At 41.4% G+C, this 21,812-nt stretch overlaps 1 protein-coding gene across 1 annotated transcript in view; it reads left to right on the top strand.

The window, feature by feature from the left end:
- The first annotated feature begins 1,838 nt into the window (after window positions 1-1,838).
- Window positions 1,839-21,812, top strand: part of SCN2A (sodium voltage-gated channel alpha subunit 2) — a 131,238-nt gene continuing 111,264 nt past the window's right edge. Inside the window, exon 1 of the mRNA XM_075070143.1 lies at window positions 1,839-2,024. The gene's annotated coding sequence lies outside the window, so the exon portion shown is untranslated. The remainder of the gene's footprint in view (window positions 2,025-21,812) is intronic.

Here is a 21,812-nt window from a genome sequence, read left to right as displayed (position 1 = left end):
AGCAGCAACGGCGTGCTTGGGGAGGAGGCAGGGCAGGGGTGAGCTGGGGCGGAGAGTTCCCCTGCATGCTGCCCCCCCTTACTTGCTGCAGGCGGCCCTCCCTGCACCCCCCTGTCCCAGCTCCTTCAGCCTAAATGCCGGCAGTGACCGGAGCGGCCGAAGATCTGGCCGCCGCAGTCACTGCCGAAGAATATGGCGCACCCCAAATCCTAGCACCCTAGGCGATTGCCTAGGTCGCCTAAATGGTTGCACCGGCCCTGCATGTAACCAGTCGTGAATGAATCACCCTCTTATAGGGGATCCTCCAGTAACAAAGTGACTCCTATTACACACCATCTGTTGTTAACATAAAGATCATGACTAGAGCAAAACAGAGTGTGGCTGAGGCAGCCATATCAGTCTTGGGGCCACTGGCAGTCAGCATAATTTAAGGTCAGAAGGGACCATCATGATCATCTAGTCCTGCCTCCTGCACACTGCAGGCCAAAGAACCTCACCCACTCACTCTTGTAATAGACCCATAGCCTCTGGCTGAGTTACTGAAGCTCTCAAATCATGATTTAAAGCAGTGGTGGGCAACCTGCTGCCCATGGCTCATCAGGGTAATCTGCTGGTGGGCCATGAGACAATTTGTTTACATTGACCATCTGCAGGCATGGCCCCTCGCAGCTCTCAGTGGCCAGGAATGGGCAAGATCCACCAGCCAGACACCTGGGAAAGAATATTCTGTGGTAGCTCAGAGCTGTCACCGTCTAGTGCCCCATCACCTGCCATTGGAGATATTTGCTGCTATATGCCATTATAGGCAGTCTCATCATACCATCCCCTCCATAAACTTATCAAGCTCAGTTAGGTTTTTTTGCCCCCAGTGCCCCCCTTGGAAGGCTGTTCCAGAACTTCACTCCTCTGATGGTTAGAAACCTTCCTCTAATTTCAAGAGTAAACTTGCTGATGGCCAGTTTATATCCATGTGTTCTTCTATCCACACTGGTGCCTAACTTAAATAACTCCTCTCCCTCCGTGGTATTTATCCCTCTAATGGATTAATTTACAGTGGAGACCAAAATTATATAGAGGCTGGCCAAAGTTAGGGAAACACAAAAGTGGGTTTTACCACTTCTTTAATTCCTTCCTCCTGTGTGATGTTATACTCATTGCCCCAAACCCAAGCATCTACCCTTTACATAAGAAACCATGTTCTCCAAATCATTAATTTTTGAATTATAGAAATGTATTTTAGGTCATTCAGATCCAAACCAAGGCTGAAGGCATTGTATGGCCAAAAAGCAATCTTTAACATTGTCATTTTTAGGAGAAGGGGATGATAATTTTATATGTAAAGAGGCCACATGTTGGTATATAACACATGGAAGATATTATAGTTCCCTGAGTTTTCTTCCAGTTCATAACATATGGATCCAACAAAATCAAAATTTGTGTCAAACAAGTTTATTAATATAAAATCAGAAAACTATAAGTCTCTGTGCAGCAATTTTATGTCCCACCTCACTCTTTACTAAATGTTTAGTGGTCAGATTCAATAGTTCATATTTTCTTCTTTTAGATCAACGTGGTTGTAGGCTAAATAGTGATCATACCAGATTTTGTAAGATAATTTGCAGTTCTGACCATAAGGGTGTTAAAAAAGCTAGATGATCTAATTCTCTCTGCCAGTAGGTGGCGCTGTCACGTAATAGGCTGTCTTTTTTTTTTTTTTTACATTATCTTTTTTTCTCCCCACCCCTCCACCTCTATCAGTACACCCCTTCCCCCCGATCAGTTTGCTGATAGATGTTGGGACCATAGAGTGAATCTCATAACAGGAAGCTAGGGCAGAGGAGACAGAATACTGCAGAGGTTTCTTTGTTGTTGGTTTTTTTTTTTCTTTCCATGAGGCTAATATAAATATAAGAGTTACAAGCTTCTTTGCTGAGGAACCTAAACAACTGCAGCAGAAGGAGCCTGATCATCTACAAGTGTATGGATGTATATTATGCTATGATTTGTAATTCTCTTTTTATCAGGTAAGACAACAGAATATTTCATTAAAGGTATTATACAATATGTCTCAGCCCATTTATGCTAATGTTCTTCTCTCATGCTGCCACACCTAGTCTGCAATTAATATTAGATACAACAAGAGGAACAGAGAATACAAAGCCATCTTTTAAGCTGGATAACATTTTCATACTGGTTTTTCGCTAAAATTACATCTGAGTCTAGTAATAAATTATTTTGGTATCCTTTGGATTTCATTGGCCTTATATTCTTTAGAATCCAGGTATATTTTGTAATTTTGTTTAGAATCAATTCTTATTTTTTTTTATTTTCATCACAGTGGTAGTATTTTGTTGTTGTTGCTGCTGTTGTCATCTATAAGTGTTATATTTCTTCACTGAAGGTTATATTGATGCTTTATGCAAAATGCAAATTGGAGTGAAATGTTAAAGCGTATTAACAAGACAGTGAGATTGCCAAGCTTTATATTGCAGGGGTATGCTGCGTCTCTATACCATCTTCAGACAGACGCTTTGCTTTATATCCTAAATTCCTTCTCTTGGAAGGTATTGGAGATTTGTTGGGTTTTTATCCCCCATAAATAAATAAATAAATAAAACTAGCCTCTCCCTTATTGAAAACAGAATGGAAAATATTTATAATTAAATACAATTTTACATGGCTGCAGTCTTCACATAAGACACGTAAGGTGAATTGCTTTATATTTAAAGGCTAAATTTTTATTTTAAAAATTCCATTCTGTATTGTTTGAGGCACAAACATGATTTTTTTCTATATTATTTTTAATCACATATCACAGACTGTGAGAGACAGCAGAATGACTCAGGGGGTGGGGAGCTCATGCAGCTCCATGACTTGTCTCTTCAGTTCTTGTTTTTTATTTTTCCTTACCTTTTCCTGACGACAAAAAAGGTTTCTTTAGCCAGGGAAAGCACTGGAGAAAAGCACTAGCGTACACAGCCAGAGATCAGAAGAAGGGCTTGAAACCTAAGTGTGAGAAATGAAAGGGTCTGATTAATTTAAAAATACCTTGCTTCCTTTCATAGGGAGGGATGTAGAAAAGCCATTATTCATGCTTTCCTGTGCCTATATAGAGGTAAACTTTGTCCGCATTATCAAAGCAGGAAGAATTTACCAGTAAGGATTTTTGGGCTAGAAGCAACCTTGGCCTAACAAAATTCTCTGACATATATGAAATGTAAAGTGGTTTCAAATATGCTCTTGCTCTCAGTGCATGTTGATTTACTGCTTGTGTTTTCCTGAGCACTGCTGATTTGTGTGTGTGTGTGTGTGTGTGTATCGATGGGCTACAGTAGTGGATAAAGGGAAATTACTGCTGTCTTCACGAGATGGTAAGGGTGGAATTGGGGAGCAGCTGAAATCATTGTACCTAGCTGAGCTGCAATTTTCTTCAGTGATGAATGTATTATGATAAAATAGATTTGGCTTCTATTAAGGATGATGGCCCCTTATGCCTATAGACCCTAATTAAGCAAGGTACTTAAGCATGTGCCTAATTTTAAGCATGTGAATAATTCTGAATCAATGGGATTATTCACATGCTTAAAATTAGGCGCATGCTTAAGTATCTTGCTAAATTGGAGCCACAGTATTTTTGCTTTAAAATTATACCTGTTCTCACAAAGACAATATCTTTTTTTTAAACTGAACTTAGTATTATTAAATAGAAGTTACCTAGCAGAACAGATGGAACTGTGGCTGCCTGAGGTTTGATCTTTCAATGAAAATTCCAATTGTGAACCTTCAGGGCAAATCCTAGCTCCAAAGCTGTTCACATTCTGAGTAAACTGGCTGTGCACATTAGACATCCATGACGATTGTGAGAAATGAAATCATAGCCATAGAGGATCAAAGCAGTGGTCTCTGCCAGTGGCCAGTACCAAGTGTTTCAGAAGAAGGTTCAAGGTATAGTGCACAGTTATGAAATAAGATAACCATAGGGGAAGTTTCCTTCCAACCCGCACCAGATAGTGGTTAACTTTTGCCTGGAAGTATGAGGACTTATATCCCTTACAAGGTATGTTCATCCCATCAAATATAGTTTAGGATGTTCTCATTATCCATATAAATGTCTAGTTTTTCCCATCACAGAAAAGCTGCTCTGCAGCTGCTGCTGTAGCCTCAGAACTGCAGTACTGTCTGTGGCACCTGCTCTTTCTCTAGAGGTTTTAACCAGTGGACCTGCATTAGTGACAGATCCACAGGTCACAACCCCTAAACCCTCTGCCTAGTGATATTGAGAGCACTCCCTTATTAAAAAAGAAAACTACAGTATCTGCATGAATGATCCAAAACACTACAGTATGGAAGGGTATGGACTGCTGCCATGGAATACCATACTCACTTCATATAAAGGTTGCTGTGTGTAAGCAGGGAAAACACAGTGCCTCCCATGATTTCTGCATTGCTGAGACTCTTTGTGCAGTGGAACTGAGTTTTTTGTTTTTCCATTGCCTTTCTGCGGGTTAACAGATTTAGCCCATAAATAACTAAGTAAATATTTACTAATTAAGAATGCATTACATACAAAAAACTAAGGTAAAAGAACATTAATGTTGCAAAGCCAAGCACTCAAAATTTAAAAAATATCATAATTAAGGTTGTCCATGTATAATTACATGCTCACATACTTTCCCCCCCCAAGATTCCTATCTCATTCAGTGCACAGGATGGATGGTGCTCTAAGAATGAAATCAGGGTTGTGTAGCGTATGGGTCTGTTTTCTATAGGAGCTCTGTTGTCTTATTTTTGCATAAACTGGAAAGTGTGCAATGTCTAGAGAAAGGATAGTCTCTGTTTAAAGTAACTGAATGCCACCTAGATAATTAGATTCCATCCCCTCCTCTGTCCTGGAGTTCTTTTGTGATATGGAGCAAGTCGTTTAAACCAAACATTTCACAGGTAGTCACTAACTGTGTTTTTTTCATTTCCTGGTGCTTACCTTGAGACTCTTGAAACCTGGTTTGCAGAAGTGCTGAGCACTTCCAACTACAACTGATGTCAATGGGAGCTTTACGTGTACTAGATAAGCACGATATAATGCTAAGTTCTCTGAAAAATCAAGCATCTCAAGTTGGGCACTCAAGTTTAGTAGACATTTTTGACAATTTTGGCTTTAATCTCTCTGTGCCTCTGTTCCACATCTGTAAAATGGGAACAATCTACCTTACTTCACAGTGGTTTTGTGAAGATAAATTCATTAGTTTTTGAATCACTAGATACTACAGCAATAAAAGCCATAGGAAAGTCCATGCTGAAACATAATTCTGTATTAAGTGCAGGTTTTGGAGTGTATGCAGTAAATAAGGCCTGAGGCCGCACATGAAATGGGGAAGATAAAAAGGAATATTGAATAACAACCTTCCCCTCTAGCTTATTCCTGTCTACCTCTGCTTCCGTTGTCTCCCAGCCTGCATCTGTTCCCTTTTTCCTTCACAGCCTGTCATTGTCCCCTGATTCTTTTGAATCAGGCTGCTTCCTCCTTGTTCTCTGTGCTGTCTAGGTGTCAGCAATAGGACATTCACAAGGCAGGAGAGACAATCATTCTGCTTTCAGTTCTACTGCTAAGTGTCACAGCAGTCCCTGGTGGCCAGGAAGAGCAATTGGGATGAAAGTGCTGCTAAGCCCTGATGGAATAGGCTGGAACATATTCACTGCAGATGAAATCTTTGGAAATGTTTACTGAAAGTCTCTATCAAGCCTATATTGAGCATGTGTAAAAAATGTTGTAGAGGCTTATAACCCGGCCAAACGTAAGCGGATTTTCACAGAGACAGCAAAATGCACTTCTCTGACTCCAGAACACCCTCTGCCAAATATCAAGTTTCTGCTCCAAAGTATAGAGGCACTAGAGCAGGGGTCGGCAACCTTTCAGAAGTAGTGTGCCGAGTCTTCATTTATTCACTCTGATTTAAGGTTTTGTGTGGCAGTAATACATTTTAACATTTTTAGAAGGTCTCTTTCTATAAGTCTATAATATATAACTAAACTATTGTTGTATGTAAAGTAAATAAGGTTTTTAAAATGTTTAAAAAGCTTCATTTAAAACTAAATTAAAATGCAGAGCCCCCCGGACCAGTGGCCAGGATCCAGGCAGTGTGAGTGCCACTGAAAATCAGCTCATGTGCTGCCTTCAGCACCCGTGCCATAGGTTGCCTACCCCTGCACTAGAGCTTCTCAGTGAAATCATTTTTAAGAATTATTTTAACACTGCAGCATTGCCAACTCCAAGCATTCAAAAATCATTACTCAGGCCTCAAATCATTGTCTTAAAAATCATTATGCTTTTTGAAATATTAATTCATTTTGAGTTCCTTTTATTTGCCTTTTGTTTTTTGAATCTGTAGGTTATATTTGGATGATGTTTACAAGCTTTTCTTCGCAGCCATGAAGACTAGAAATTTACTTCCTCAAAAAATGTGAAAGCTGAGATTCTCATGTTATTATATGATTCCAGGAGCTGAAGGTGAAAGAAAGAACAGTAAATACCATTGCAGACTCATGACAAAATCATGAGAGTTGGCAATATTGCATTGCCCCCTCAAAAATATTCTTCTCTAACCTTATTTTCAGAAATGGCTGAACCATTTTTAATGAAATTTTCCAAAGTGTTTCAGCCTGAAGCAGATATCAAACATGGAAAATTTCATCTCCAGCCAATAAATCTGGCAAAGTTATATGCAACTAAAAGCAGAGTCTTATAGTGAAAAGTGTTAAGCAGCCCTAACTATAGGTATTTCTGTCAGCTCCACCCACTTACCATAAATTTAAAAAATGAAATTTTGAAAAGAAATTTCAGAAATGCCTGTCACAGTTTAAGTATCTCCATTCAATTAATCTATTGTCTATGAAACTTTGGTAGGTTTTTCTATAATGTCCATAACCCTGGTTTCTGAGTTCTTAATGGAGTGTCTCAGTGAAAACAGACAGTTGACTGATAGTTACCAGCAAATGAAAAGTACAAATGAAAGGACTGACTTTCCCCAGAAAGTACTAGAAATCAGAAAGTTTCAAAGTTGTTTTAAGTATATATGGAATTGACTTTAGCAACAGGTTAGAAACTTTTAGATTTCCTGTACATTCTAATCAGAAGGCTGATTCTGCTACTCCTGTTGTGGATCATCACACTCTCATGGTGACATCTTCAAAATCAACTGATTTTTAAACTTCGTTATATTTAAGACAATGTTTTAGTGATTTTATCTTGGTTGCAATTGGAAGGATAAAGTGAAATTCAAATTATATTGCAGTTGTTAGTTACTTGGTTAATGATAGCTAAGGATAAGATTCTGCCCTACATCCTGGAGGTGGATTGGAGGGCAGTATGGAGAGCCATACTGTGGCTGGAGACCTCAGGAAGAATTCTCCAGTGAGCTCCTGGGATATGCACATTGGAGAGGTTGCTCTGTAATCCTTGGAGTGGGTACAGTATACTCCATGTTACACTGACATGTGCTGCTGATCTCCATGTTTAAGATAGCAGACTGGAGACGTAACTGTGCCTCCAGCCAGATAACAGTATCCCCTCAAGTAAATGAGCGCTGGCCAGTACGGAAGCTGCACTCCACTTCTAGGACTTAATCTTGTGAAATGCTGAGTATCTTGCAGGACCGAGCCTTCAGTGTGAGGCAGAGATATCTGTGTGGGTGTGTGTGCGTGTACTGTATGTATATAAGAGGATTTCTACACCATTTCTTTTGGCCCCATCAGTGCAATTTCACAATGTTGAGCATATTTGACTCTTAAGGTAGTTTTTGCTTAGTGACAAATACAAATGCCTCATTCTGAAACTAAGGGTCTGACACAAACTGTCAAAAGTAAATAAAATCTGCCCTAAACTCACCTCTTTGTACTTGGTAAGATCACAGACCAAAAGGTATTCTGATTTCAAGTACCTACACACAATGAGGTAAGGTAAGGACAGAGTGACTATAGTTTTGCTTTTGCAACTCCAGAGAGGCAATGACCAGTGTTCTCTGCTCTTATCACTTTTTTAGAGTTTAATTGTTTGTGATACTCTTTTCAAAGTCTGAAATTAAAAAGTTATTTCCTAGCCATTTTGTATGTTTTAATTAGGCACACACTGATTCTTGTTTACTTACATCACTTCAGTTACTGAGCTTCATTAACTCTGGGCCTGATCCTGAAGTATCTGATCAAGCAAAACATTAATTGACTTTGGTCCCAATATTGCTCCCATCAAATTTTATTTTATTATTAGTAGTAATATTTCCAAACTCCCAAAATGTTTTGGGCATATTATGCTATTGAAGTAGCACCCACATTGTTCTAGGAACTGTCCAAACATTCAGGAGGGTCACTACTACCACTACCCAGGGGCTCAACAGAGTAAGGAATTTTTCAGTGTAACATTTAGAGCCCTCCAAGGGCATACACACCATTTGTGACTGTAATGAGATCTTACTTGTACTTTTTCCAACTGTATATTTTATGAATTAGATGATTTCTGATTATCTGAAGCAAAGCCTTGGTTCTCTAAGCCAAAGCAAAGGCATGTCAGCAATGATACAGTGACAATCTGTTACTCTACTTCACCTGTAGTGTCATAACTACAGACAGAAGGGTAACAACCCTCCAGTATACAATACTATAAAATCCCTCCTGGCCAGAGGCACCAAAATCCTTTTATCTGTAAAGGGTTAAGAAACTCAGGTAACCTGGCTGACACCTGACCCAAAGGACCAATAAGGGGACAAGATACTTTCAAATCTTGGTGAGGGGAAGGCTTTTGTGTGTGCTCTTTGTTTTGGTGGTGTTCGCTCTTGGGACTAAGAGGGACCGGACATCAATCCATGTTCTCCAAATCTTCTGAACAAGTCTCTCATACTTCATACTTGTAAGTAACAACCAGGCAAGGCGTATTAGTTTATCTTTGTTTTCTCAACTTGTGAATTTTACCTTTGCTAGATGGAGGTGTCATAAATGGATAGGTAGGTAAGGGTTAAGTTTCTTTTACCTGAAAAGGGTAACCGAACACCTGACCAGAGGACCAATCAGAGAACTGGATTGTTTAAAGTCAGGGGCGGGAATTTGTATACTCGGTGTCTTTTTTGTTTTCTTAGCTATGAGGAAACAAGTCTTCTTCTAATTTTCTCCTAATACTTCTTCTAAACATCTGTAAGTACCCAGGAACCGCAAAGTAATTCAGCGCTTATGATGTCTTTGGGGTGTAATTTACCTGTAATGTTAATTTGGTTTTGTTGCTGGTTAATTGGGCTATCTTTTAAATCAGACTGTTTTTTATTATTTTCTTATAAGCAAGAGCCTGTATTGGAGTTTCGCTTAATGCAAGATGATTGTTTATATTTTCTTTCTTTTTTCTATAAAGTTTTCTTTTAAAAACCTGTGGAAATGTTCTTTTCCTAGGGAGGCAAAGGGAAAAGCCAGGCTGTGGGCTATTTTCCTATTTGGGGTCCAGGGAAAAGAGCAGACTACGGGAAAGAGACGAAGAATCTCTCTGTTCTCTGGTGGTTACAGTTTTTCCCTCGTTCCTGGAGCAAGGGGGTGGCAGAGCCCAGCTGTGGGTATTTTGCATCTCCATTGTCCTGAGGAAAGCAGAAAAGCTGGTTTCTTGGGTCACACAGGTTAGCCCGCGAGGCAAGCTGAGAAGGAGGGGGAAGGGGTTATTTTCCCTGCTTTTAGCATCAAGGGATTGGGAATCTGGGTGTCCCACCAAGGGAGGTTGGGGACACCAGAGAGAGGAAAGGGGGATCACGGCCCATAGATTAATTTTTCCTGATCTGGTGGCAGCGAGAATATCCAAGCTGGTAGTGAGCTTGGGGGAGTTTCAGGTAAGCCCCCAAACTTTGGACGCAAAAGTCCAGATTTGGGACAGGACCAGACTGGTGGACACTAAAGTCCAGGTCTGGGACTGGACGGCTAGATTACCACAGGAGGTATACCTGTTTTGTTATAAATTTGAAACTAAAGCTAGAGGGGGTTCCTCTGAGCTCTCTGAATCTGATTACTCTGTAAAGTTATTTTCAATCCTGATTTTTACAGAGATAATATTTACATTTTCTTTTTAATAGAATCCTTTTAAGAACCTGACTGATTTATCCATTGTCCAAAGACCCAGGGATTTGGGTCTTCGATCACTTTGTAACAAATTGGTTAGGATATTATTCTCAAGCCTCCCCAGGGAAGGGGGTGTAAGGGCTTGGGGGGATATTTTGGGGGAAGAGGAACTCCAAGTGATCCTTTCCCTGTTTCTTGTTAAATCACTTGGTAGTGGCAGCATACCATGTTTTAACCTAAGCTGGCAGAAATAAGCTTTGAGGGCTTTCATGCGTGTCCCCACATCTGTACCCTAGAGTTCAGAGTGGGGAAGTAGGCATCAGAAAAAAAATTAAATATGTGAGCTTGCTTGAAGGCATAAAGGTGATGATCTCTAATTCTGTGTGGAAGAGTTGGATGCAAATTGAGGCTGATGTCGTGATCCCTGAGCTGGCAGAGGCTGGAAACACACCCAGACTTGGAGGAGAGGCTATTGTGCCTTTCTCAGCCAAGTTATCTCTTGCAAATCAAAGATTAGGAGTTCACACATTCTCATGAGAATCACATCCTGTCATTTGTGAAAAAGTTGGTGGATGTGATGCAGAAACTTGAGGATGCTGGTATGAAAACCGTGGGAGAGATGGGGAGGTATTTAGGGCTCTGACAGATACTGAATACTTCACTCAGAAAGCATGATAAAAGAGAAAGAAAAAATGAAGAATAAATAGGGCAGGAATCAAAGGAAAAGAGAGACAAGAAAGGATCAGAACATGGAAAAGGAAATACAAAAAGGGGAGAGTAATCCAGTGCAGGAGAGTATGAGAGGTAGGAAGAAGTGCAATGGTGTGTAAAATCTGTAAAAGATTAGAAAGAACAGAAATTCAGTTGATAAGACAGGAAAGGGGGATAAGAGGGCTGTGTTAACAAAATATTAAAAGTTCTATTTGGTTTATAACTACAGTTGAATGTTGTCGGTAGTGCAGCGGTGTTTTGCTCCTGGCAGTGGTGCACTGCAGGACAGCACAATGCCTCTGGGAGATATTGTGAAAGAGGAATGATAAGGAAATGTGTTTTTCCTCTAAAAGGGGCCAGTTTTGCTGGCTAGTGCGGAGGGGGCTGAGCCTCCGGGGAGGCTTCTTGCCTCCACTCCCTTGCTTTGCACAGGGTTAGGCACAATTGAGTAAAATGGAATGCCAAAAGAAAGGAAACTTACAGTTAAGATGCAAAGGCTAGATTCTCAGCAGATGTAAATTGACATTACTACATTGAAATCAACAGATCTAGCCCAAGATCGCCAAATCACAGTGGGTGCAATTGCACTTTGTTTGGACTAGATTTTGGCAGATGATTCTGAACAGTCAATTTCCTTTAACTTCTGGGTTTAAAGTGATACTTTAATGGTTGTCAGACCAGAAATTTAATTCTCTTAATTTTTTTATTATTTTTTAGTTGCTATGAAACTGAACAAAATACCAGCCTGTCCAAAATTAGGGCTGCAATGGTGGAAAAATTCCAGCTCCCATGTTTTGTTTGGTGGCTCCCCAAGGGTGCTACTGTAGGTGTGTTCATATCATGCCACTCTCCCACAGTCCGTTCCTGTTCCATTCTTGAGCTTGAGATGACAAGAATCCTGATCTGTTAGCACTTGGAAAAAGAGTTCTTGTTAAATTCAATAACCTGCAAATTTATATATTAATATGTTCAAAAGTATTTAAAATGTATTACTGTATTAAATCTTAGTCTTAAAATATAAAATCAGCTAAGCACACAATCTAAAGCCGACTGGGAATTTATTCACATAGTAGGACTCTCAGACCCCAGTCAGTCAGCACAGCTGTGACTCCTGTTTACAGCAGATTCATTCTCCTTTGGATAACATTTTGCTACCCCCAAGTTCTAGCTAGTTTTCTCAATGAAATAGTGATAATCACCTTTCTGCCCTCCCTCAGCCACCCATGTCTGGAGTATGCACTTTGTCCTCTAGGATAACTTGAGCTACAAACATGTTTTATGCTGCTCACAATGCTCCCAATTAATTGCTCTCTATTATGAAGTTTTAAGTCATCACAGCAATGTATAATGCAAGTGGAAGCTGGCCTGGCCAGCTGTTGCAATTTTTTTTAAATGGCATTTCTATTTAATTGTGGGCCAATTAACTACTCAATTTTCTTTCAGATAAAAAACCCAGACGCAACAGAGATCTGCTTAATGCTTCTTAATACTGTGCATCTTACTGATCTTTTCATTACCCAGTGAAACAAACATGCTGGTCAAGTCACAAGGGAGCACTGGTGAAACCTGCTTTTCCAAGGGAGCAAAATAGTCTGTTGTGATGCCATAGCTCCAGGTTTTCTCAATATAGCACCAGGGACTGTTTTCACATAGTTTGGCCTAATCTATTATTTTAGGTTAAAAAGTAGAGAATTTTGAGCCTGTATTCTGTCTCACAAAGTTACATTTTGAAATGTTCACTTGACAGGTCTGACCACACTAATGTAGAGGTGCTCAGGATTTAGTAGTTTGCCTTTATAAAAAATTAATACCATACGCAGCAGTACATCAGGAATTCCTGAGTTCTGATCCTAGCTCTGCCATTGTGGGTTTTGGGCCAATCATACACCTTCTGGGTGGTTCCATTTCCCACTTGGGTAATGATACCAAGCAATGTGTTTTGAGAATTAACTGGCTAGTGTTTAATAAAGAGCTCTGGAGATATAAAGTGCTAGATAAATATTACACACAAAGAAACTACATTAAAAGAAAAATTAAGGTTGCAAGGTCAAACACTCAAAAGTTAGGAAATACCAGAATTAAAGTTGCCTATGTAACCTCAATCAGGCACCAAGAAAATGAGGAACACACAATTAATAACCATCTCTGAAAAGTTTGGTTTAAGTTACTAACCCACAGCACACAGGAATTCTGTGGCAGAAGCAGGAAGAGAATCCATTTCTCCAGGACAACATGCACCAGCTTTAATCATGAGAACCTCCTTTCTCTTCCTGCAATCCCTTGCATCATTCCCAGCAAACTTTGTAACTTCTGCAACAAATGAGGTAAGGGTCCTACAGACAATACCTGATTCATTTCCAGAGCAGATCCATCCTATGTGTATATGTGTCTAGTTTCTTAGGTTTTTAAAAAAGCAAACTGAAAGAACAGAAATTCCATTATGTGGCATCATAATGACACCCACATGGGTCATCAGAGTTGGAAGCTTTGGATTCACTGCACAGACCTGTGACATTTGAGCTATCTGAGTAACTGATAACAGTAGTAGGTTATCATCCTCTATGTAGACCAGCACTGAAAGGGGATGAGACACTTTACCAATGGGTTTCAGATATTTGCTGACAGCAGAGGAATGGTGCAAGTCAGAAATCATGGGTTCTGGAGGAGAGTGTGCTCTAATAGTACAGACTTTTCTGCCTGCTCCAACTAACCTTGGCCCCTTCAGCCCCATTCCCTCCAATCTGTGCCCTTTCTCCCGGTCCCAGTCTTCCTCACTGCAGCCCACTCTCAATCCAAGTCTCCTTACCCAGCCAGTCCCAATTGCCACTCCCTCTCCGGCTCCTCATCTGATCTGCTGCTTTTTCTGCAACAGCTATGTTCCCCAGCTCTTGTGTCTCCCAGTCCCAATCTCCTCCTGGTCTTGGCTCTTTATCCTAATCTCTTTGCCCAGTCTTCCTTTCTGGCTCCTCATCTGATCTCCATTTCCCCCCACCCCTGCACTGCCTCCCATTCCCCCTCCACACGTTGTTTCCCTTGCTTGCTCACCATCTCCTTACCTGGCCAGTCCATGTCTTCTATGACGGCAGACTAGGTGATCTAATGGTAAAAACCTATGAATCCTCCACTCCCTGCAGCTCCCGGTCTCCTCCCACCCCAAACCCTGTCCCCATGCCCCCACACCGCTAGTTTCCAGTCCCATTTTTGTGTCCTTGTCCTCACCCAGTCTTTTGGTGCAATCTGATCCCCACTCCAAGTCTAGCCCTTGTCTCCTCTGCTTTTGAATCACATGGCTTCCTCTTCCATGCTCTAGGTGCCAGCAAGGGGGTGGGGGAGGGTCATTGAGAACAAAAGAGAGGAAACCTTCTCTCTCTTAGTTCAGGTGCCAAGACCCAGAATGATGACCCACAGCAGTCCAGAGCTGCAATTACAAGAAAAATCCTGCTCAGCTCTGAGCTGGAGCATATTGGGTGTGGACAGTATCTTCAGAGTTTTTAGCTGCAAAGTTCTAGCATGTATATACTGAGCATGTAACTAAGCTTTTGTCTTAGATGAAGATTTTGTCATGGCTATTTTTAGGATGCTCCAGGCTCCACCTCTGCCACTTGTGCTGGCTGGGAGCTGCAGGGGACACCCTGCCATCTGCAGCAGCCAGGAGCTATGCCCCCCCCTCCCCCGCCCACAATGGCCAGGAGCTGCGTGTACTCCCACTGTGGTGTCCCCACAGTGACCAGAAGCTGTGGGGTATCCCTGCTGCCCATGGTGTCTGGGAACTGGGGGACCCCCACCGCCTCAGGTGCCTGGGGTACTCCACAGGTCCCAGCTCCCAGCCGCCTGAAGTCACAGAGGTATTTGGAAGTCATGGATTCCATGACTTCTGCAACCTCTGTGACAAAATCATAGCCTTACTTATAACTTGGGCACATTTGGGCACATTTTCATGGATCTAGCAAAAGCTACTTCCTGACACAAAGGTTACACCTGTGCCAAATTTCAAATCTCAGCTCCAGAGCCTAGGGCTACTAGAGCTTTTCAAAGGATAAGTCCCCAGAATTTTTTAGCATGAGCAAAACAAACCTTTCCCTAGCCTCATTTTCAGAAACATCTGAACCATTTTGGCTGAAATTTTCAAAAAAATATTCAGCCTGAATCAGTTATCCAGCATGGAAAATTTCAACCCATATAGTTAAAGTTTGGCTACTCTAGCCAACTGAAATCCGTGTCTTACAAGGGGAAGCATCTGGCAACTAATGATATGCAGAGCTACCAGACCTGCTTATAATCAATAATATCACATAACTTGAGTACAAAGAACTAGCAGCTGGGCTGTGGACCCATCTGCACACTGAACTAAGTGCTGCATCTTGCTGAGAGACACTGTAGGAACTGCTACCCCATAAAACTTTGTAAGACTAAATACAAAGAAAGAAACCTCAAATGTTTAGAAATAAGTACTGGCCTAATTTACCTTAGGTAGAACTTAACTACCTGGATGACTATAGTCGAGTTGCTTCCACCTGCTAGAATTTGGGAATATATATGATAACCAGCAAGTCACTGATAAAAGACCAAATTTCCCCCTTCAGTAACATGAGCACAAGGGACCAGGTTGAGCATAGCTGGGCAGGGGGCATATAGGGGAACACATGCTCCTCCACCTCTGCTTGCTCTTGAGCCCATGGAAGCCCCTTCTTCTGAAGCTCCATAAGGACAGAAGCTCCACAGGTCATGGACTATGCAGGGCTGATAAGGGTAGAACTGGGAAACAGGACTTATGATATTCTGCCCTCTGAGCCTGACACATATTCCAGTGGGAGTTAATATTACTCCAAGCAGAATTAACTCCTGCAGCATCCTCTCAGCAGCTGATACTGTGCAGCTGCAAGGAACCTGTCAGTGGCAGCTTGGCTCCTGAGGGAGAATTTTCATATAGCGTCTATGAAAACGTCAGTTTCCTCCATGTTGGATGCTTGTGTTTTCCATGTGTTCATGGAGTTCCCAACTCAACCATGAGTGCTTCATGAGATCAATAAACTGTTAGAATTCTGTGCCTACTAGAAGCATTTTTCAAAGTGCAGCACTGTATTTATATACGGATTCCTTTTTTACTTCGTAAATGTTTTAAAATGAGTTAAAATTAGCTTCCTCTCTCTCACACTCACATACATGCCTCTTTCCTCCCCCTTCTCCCCCGGCAACATGTACTTGGCACTAGGGTGACCAGATAGCAAATGTGAAAAATCAGGACAAGGGATGGTGAGTAATAGGAGCCTATATAAGAAAAAGACCCAAAAATCAGGACTGTCTCTATAAAATTGGGACATCTGGTCACCCTACTTGGCACTCACTAAAGTCTAATTCCCCCGTCTCTTAAAGGGGCACTTTAAATCAGAACAGTTCTTAAAAATGAATTACAAATATTTTTAGTGTTGCACTTCCCTCAGTTCCCCTTTCCCAGTTTCTCTGGTTTTACAGTTACATTTTCCTATTTCTAAAAATGCCGTTCTATCTCACTTTGTGGTTTAAAGATCATACAAGCAACAAGGGATACTAACTGTTTAGAGGGGAAACAGCATAACTGAGGATATGCTTAGTGTTATCAAATGCACAAAGTGAACAAACTGAAAAACATTTTATTCTCTAAGCCCTTTCAATTATAGTTAAGGATGTGTTTTAGTCATGGGCATTTTTAGTAAAATTCGTAAACAGATCACAGGCAGTAAACAAAAATTCATGGCCTGTGACCTGTCCATGACTTTTGCTATATACCTCTAACTAAAATGTGGGTGAGAGGCACAGGTGCTTGGGGGGTGGTGGTCCAGGGGTGCCATGGGTGCTGTGCTGGAGGAGGTGGCCTGGAACCCCTCTGGTGCTGGGGGGTGGGGGTGGGCCATGACGCATGGCCCTGGATCCCTGCTGGTGCTTGGGTGGCGTGGGGGAGAGTTGGAGTAGCTGACAGGCTCCCTACCCAGCTCAACATGTCCCTGCAGCTCCTAAACAGCAGAGGGGCCAGAGGGCTCTATGCACTGTTCCCGCCACAAGCACTGGTTGCACAGCTCCTATTGGCCGGGAACCACAGCCAATGGAAACTGCAGGGGTGGGGCCTGCCAGGAGTGTGTGGAGACCCCTCCCCATTCCCTCTGCCTAGGAGCTGCAAGGCCATGCTAGTGGGAGCCAGGGAGCCCCCCCAACATGAGGTGACACCCCCACACACACATCCTCCAACCCCCTTTCCCCTCCAACACACCTCAACTGCTGTAGGCAGCCCCTGAGCCAGCACCCGCTACTGCACAAGTCATGGAAAGTCATAGAATCCATGACTTCTGTGACAGACTCGCAGCCTTAATTATAGTTACTTAAAGTGTTACTTGTTAAAATGGGGTAAAACCTTTGACATAACTGTAATTTTTAAATTGGTGTCCCTTCAACTCTCTTCACAATGGGACAAATCCAACTTGAATAGCTGGTCCATTCATTGGAAGAATGAGTGATGGGTAGAAATCCTGCCCACACTCCGCAGCTACAGAGACAGTATGTAGCAGCTACTGCAGCCAAATAGTCCCCACAATGGGAGGACTGGATATCAATGATACAGCATCTGCTGAGGTTCAAATCCTATGGGCTCCTGCAGGGTTTGTGCATCCTTGTACCATTTTCCTAATCATGACCCACCCCTTGCACAGCAGAACTGCCTTATTTTCACTGCCTTCATGGCCAGACTCAGAGGCTGACTCTACCACTCTCTGATTTACTTCTTTATTTTGAATACTTAGTAGCTGCTGTTTTCCTTTAGTTCTATTTCTCCCCCTTAATTTTGGTTAGTTTCTATTGAAGCAGGTGGAGGAGGTTTTTCGTCTGAAAAACCTTCTGCCTGGAGAATGGTTTTAATTCTAAAGTTTCCTCAATTTTATGGCAGCTGTGGAAAATCACTCCTGTATTCCTCCTCCCTCTCATGCTGCTCATCTAGCTGCCAGGTCACAACTCTCCTGCTGCAGCTTCCAGGACCAGTTGCTAGGCAACCTTTTTCCACTCCCTTTTCTATGCAGCCTGGCTGTCACAGGGCCCCTTTCTCATAGCAGCATAAAGAGACAGAACCGCCATTGCAAATCAACTTGTTTTAATATGGGAGTAGTTCTTCTTCTATTTTCTTTTAGCCAACTTCTCATCCATCATCCTCAGTTCAATTGCCACCAAACTGCCCATCTCCTTCTGTCACTCCCATACTCCGATACCATGAATGGAAATGATATACAGTACAGATGGGGTTGGTGCTGTACCTGAGACCATTCAGAAATGACAGCAAATGCAGAATGCAGCAATCCATTGTATAGTGATGCTTTGCAACAGTGCTTTACACTTGTGTTCTATGAGCTGCACTAGCTTCTAGCAGATTTTGGTGTATTTTAAGGTTTTAGGTTTGACATTTAGTGCCTTAAATGTTTTGTGTCCTGGTAATCTGCCTCTCTGATATAACAACAGTTGCTATCAGCTATAACACTCATGTCTAAAATCCTCTGGTTCAAAAGGAAGGTTACTTGCATCAGGTCATTTTGAATGAGGGTTTCCTGACTCTCAAACTCACCTCCCACACATGTTTAAAAAGACCAAAATTTGGCCTGCAGGATCTTTAATACTAGTGATGCATGAGCAAGGGAGAATATAGATTCACTTTCAGATCCCACTTATTACACTTATTAAAAATAATCTTAGAGGAGTTTTTAAACTAAGGGCTAGAGGGAAGAGATGCAGAATAGCACATGATTTGGACAGATTTAGTGGAGGATTTATTAAAAGGATACTCTATATCCTAGTAAAGAGTAGAGGATGCAAGTTGATAAAGTGCAGGTTGGAACTGAAGGGAACCAGTCAAATGAAAGAGAGTCCCATTCAATTACATCACTAGTTGTCTGCCTTCATAATATTGACAAATTTTATAAGTGCTTGTATACAAATGCAAGAAGTCTAAATTCTAAGATGGGAGAACTTGAATGCCTGGTATTAAATGAGGATATTGATATAATAGGTATCACAGAAACTTGGTGGAATGATGAATATTAATAGGACATGGTATTACCAGGGTACAAAATATATAAGAATGACAGAGTAAGTCATGCTGGTTGGGGAGTGGCAGTAATGTGAAAGAAGGCATAAGGACAGAGGTAGTAAAAATCTTCAATGAATCAAAAGTATCCTAGAATCACTATGGATAGAAATTCCATACTTGAATAATAAGAGTATAGCAATAGGAATATATTACTGACCACCTGACCAGGATGGTGATTATGATTGTGAAATGCTCAGGGAGATTAGAGAAGCTATAAAAACAGAAAGCCCAATAAAAACGGGGAATTTCAGTTATCCCTATACTGACTGTCAACATGTCATCTCAGGATGGGATGCAGAGTTAAAATTTCTAGATTCCATTAATGACTGGTTCTTGAAGCAGCTAGTGCTGGAATCCACAAGGAAAGAGGCAATTCTTGATTTAGTACTATGTGGTGCACAGGATCTGGTCCAAGAGGTGACTACAGTTGAACTACTCAGGAATGATGACCATAATGTAATTAAATTGAACGCCCTTGTAGGGAGAAAAATACCAACGAACCCCACTATAGTAGCATTTAACTTCAAAAAGGGGAACTACACAAAAACAAGGAGACTGGTTAAAGACAAATTAAAAGGAACAGTCACAGGAGTAAAATACCTGCAAGCTGTGTGGAAACCTTTTAAAAACAGGGGTTCAAACTACATGTATACCCAAAATAATTTTTTAAAAAAATAGGAAGAGGACCAAAACAATGCCACCATGACAAAACAGAGTAAAAGAGGCAGTTAGAGACAAAAAGACATCTTTGAAAAACTGGAAGTTTGAAAATAGACAGGAACATAAACTCTGTCAAGTTAAGTGTAAAAGTATAATTGGGCAGATCAAAAAATAATTTGTGCAAAAGACAAAAACTAACAGCAAAAAAAATTTTTTAAGGACACCTGAAGCAGGAAGCCTTCCAAATAATCAGTGGGACCACTGGATGACAGTGGTGCTAAAGGAGCACTGAAGGAAAACAAGGCTCTTGCAGAGAAGCTAAATGAATTCTTTTCATTGGCTTTCATTGCAGAGGATGCGAGGGACATTCCCACACCTGAACCATTCTTTTTGTGGTGAGTAATCTGAGGAACTGACCTAGACTGGGCTTTCAGTAGATTTGGTTTTGGAACAAATGGATAAATTGAACAGTAATAAGTCACCAGGACCATATGGTATTCACCCAAGTTTTCTGAAGAAACTCAAATATGAAATTGCAGAACTGCTAACTATGGTATTTAACCTATGGCTTAAATCACTCTCTCTACCAGATGACTGGTGTATAGCTAATGTGATGCTGATTTTTAAAAAAGGCTGAAAAGGTGATCCTTTCAATTACAGACCAGTGAGCCTAACTTCAGTGTCAGGCAAACTGGTGGAAACCCTAGTAAAGAACAGAATTATCAGATACATAGATGGACATGATATGCCAAGGAAGAGTCAACATGGCTTTTGTAAAGGTAAATCATGAGGTAGTCAACAAAGGAGGACAAGGGTGATCGAATGGATATAGTGTACTTGGACTTTCAGAAAGCCTTTGATATGGTCCCTCCCCAAATGCTCTTAAGCAAAGTGGGCAGTCATGGGATAAGAGGCAATGTCTTCTCATGGATCAGTAACTGGCTAAAAAGATAGGAAACAAAGAGTAGAAATAAATTATATGTTTTCACAGTGGAGAGTGGTAAATAGCAGGGTTCCCCAAGGATCTGTGCTGGGACCTATGCTGTTCAACATATTCATAAACGATTTAGAAGAATGGGTAAACAGTGAGGTGCAAAGTCTGCAGATGATAAAATTACTCAAGACAGTTAAGTCAAAAGCTGACTGAAGAGTTACAAAGGGATGTCCTAAAACTGGGTGAAAACGACGGATGAAATTTAATGTAGATAAATGCCAAGTAATGTACATTGGAAAACACAATCCCAACTATACATACAAAATGATGGAGCATAAATCAGCTGTTTCCACTCAGGAAAGAGATCTTGGAGTCATTATGGATAGTTCTTCAAAAACACTTGCTCAATGTGCAGTGGCAGTCAAAAAAGCGAACAGAATGTTAGGAACCATTAGGAAAGAGGTAGGTAATAATACAGTAAATATCATAATGCCTCTATGTAAATCCATGGTACAGCCACAACTTGAATACTGTGTGTAGGTTTGGTTGCCCCATCTCAAAGAAGATATTAGAATTGAAAAAAAGTACAGAGAAAAAAACAATTAGGAGTGTGGAACAGCTTCCATATGAGGAGAGATTTAAAAGACTGAGACGGTCTAGCTTAGAAAAGAGATGACTAAGGGTATGTCTACACTACGAAATTAAGTCCATTTTAGTAGAAGTTGATTTTTTTAAAATCGATTTGATACAGTCGATTGTGTGTGTCCCCACTAAGTTCATTAAGTCGGCGGTGTGCGTCCACAGTACTGAGACTACCGTTGACGTTGCACTGTGGTAGATATTCCACAGTTCCCACAGTCTCTTCCGCCCATTGGAATTCTGGGTTGAGCTCCCAATGCCTGATGGGGCAAAAACATTGTTGCGGATGGTTCTGGGTACATGTTATCAGGCTCCCCTCCCTCCGTGAAAGCAACGGCAAAAAATCATTTCTCACCTTTTTTCCTGGGTTACCCGTGCAGACGACATACCACAACAAGCATGAAGCCCACTCAGCTCACTGTCACCGTATATCTCCTGAGTGCTGCTGGGAGACGCAGTACTGCAGTGCTACACAGCAGCATCCCCTTGCCCTTCCTTGCCTTTGCCTTGCGAACGGCAGATAGTGCAATACGACTGCTAACCGTCATTGTCCCATGGGTGCTCCTGACCAACCTCGGTTAGATTGGTCAGGGGCACCTGTGCAGACATGGGTCATTCTTTTCTTTAAGTTTCGTCTAATGGAGATTCAGTCCTGCCTGGAATATCATGACAGCTGGAGACTTCTGCCTC

This window comes from Chelonoidis abingdonii, chromosome 10 (assembly GCF_003597395.2).
Source record: "Chelonoidis abingdonii isolate Lonesome George chromosome 10, CheloAbing_2.0, whole genome shotgun sequence".
In the NCBI taxonomy this organism is placed as follows: Eukaryota; Metazoa; Chordata; order Testudines; family Testudinidae; genus Chelonoidis; species Chelonoidis abingdonii.
Note: the sequence above shows the minus strand (reverse complement) of the source record. Positions and strands in the feature narration are given on the sequence as shown.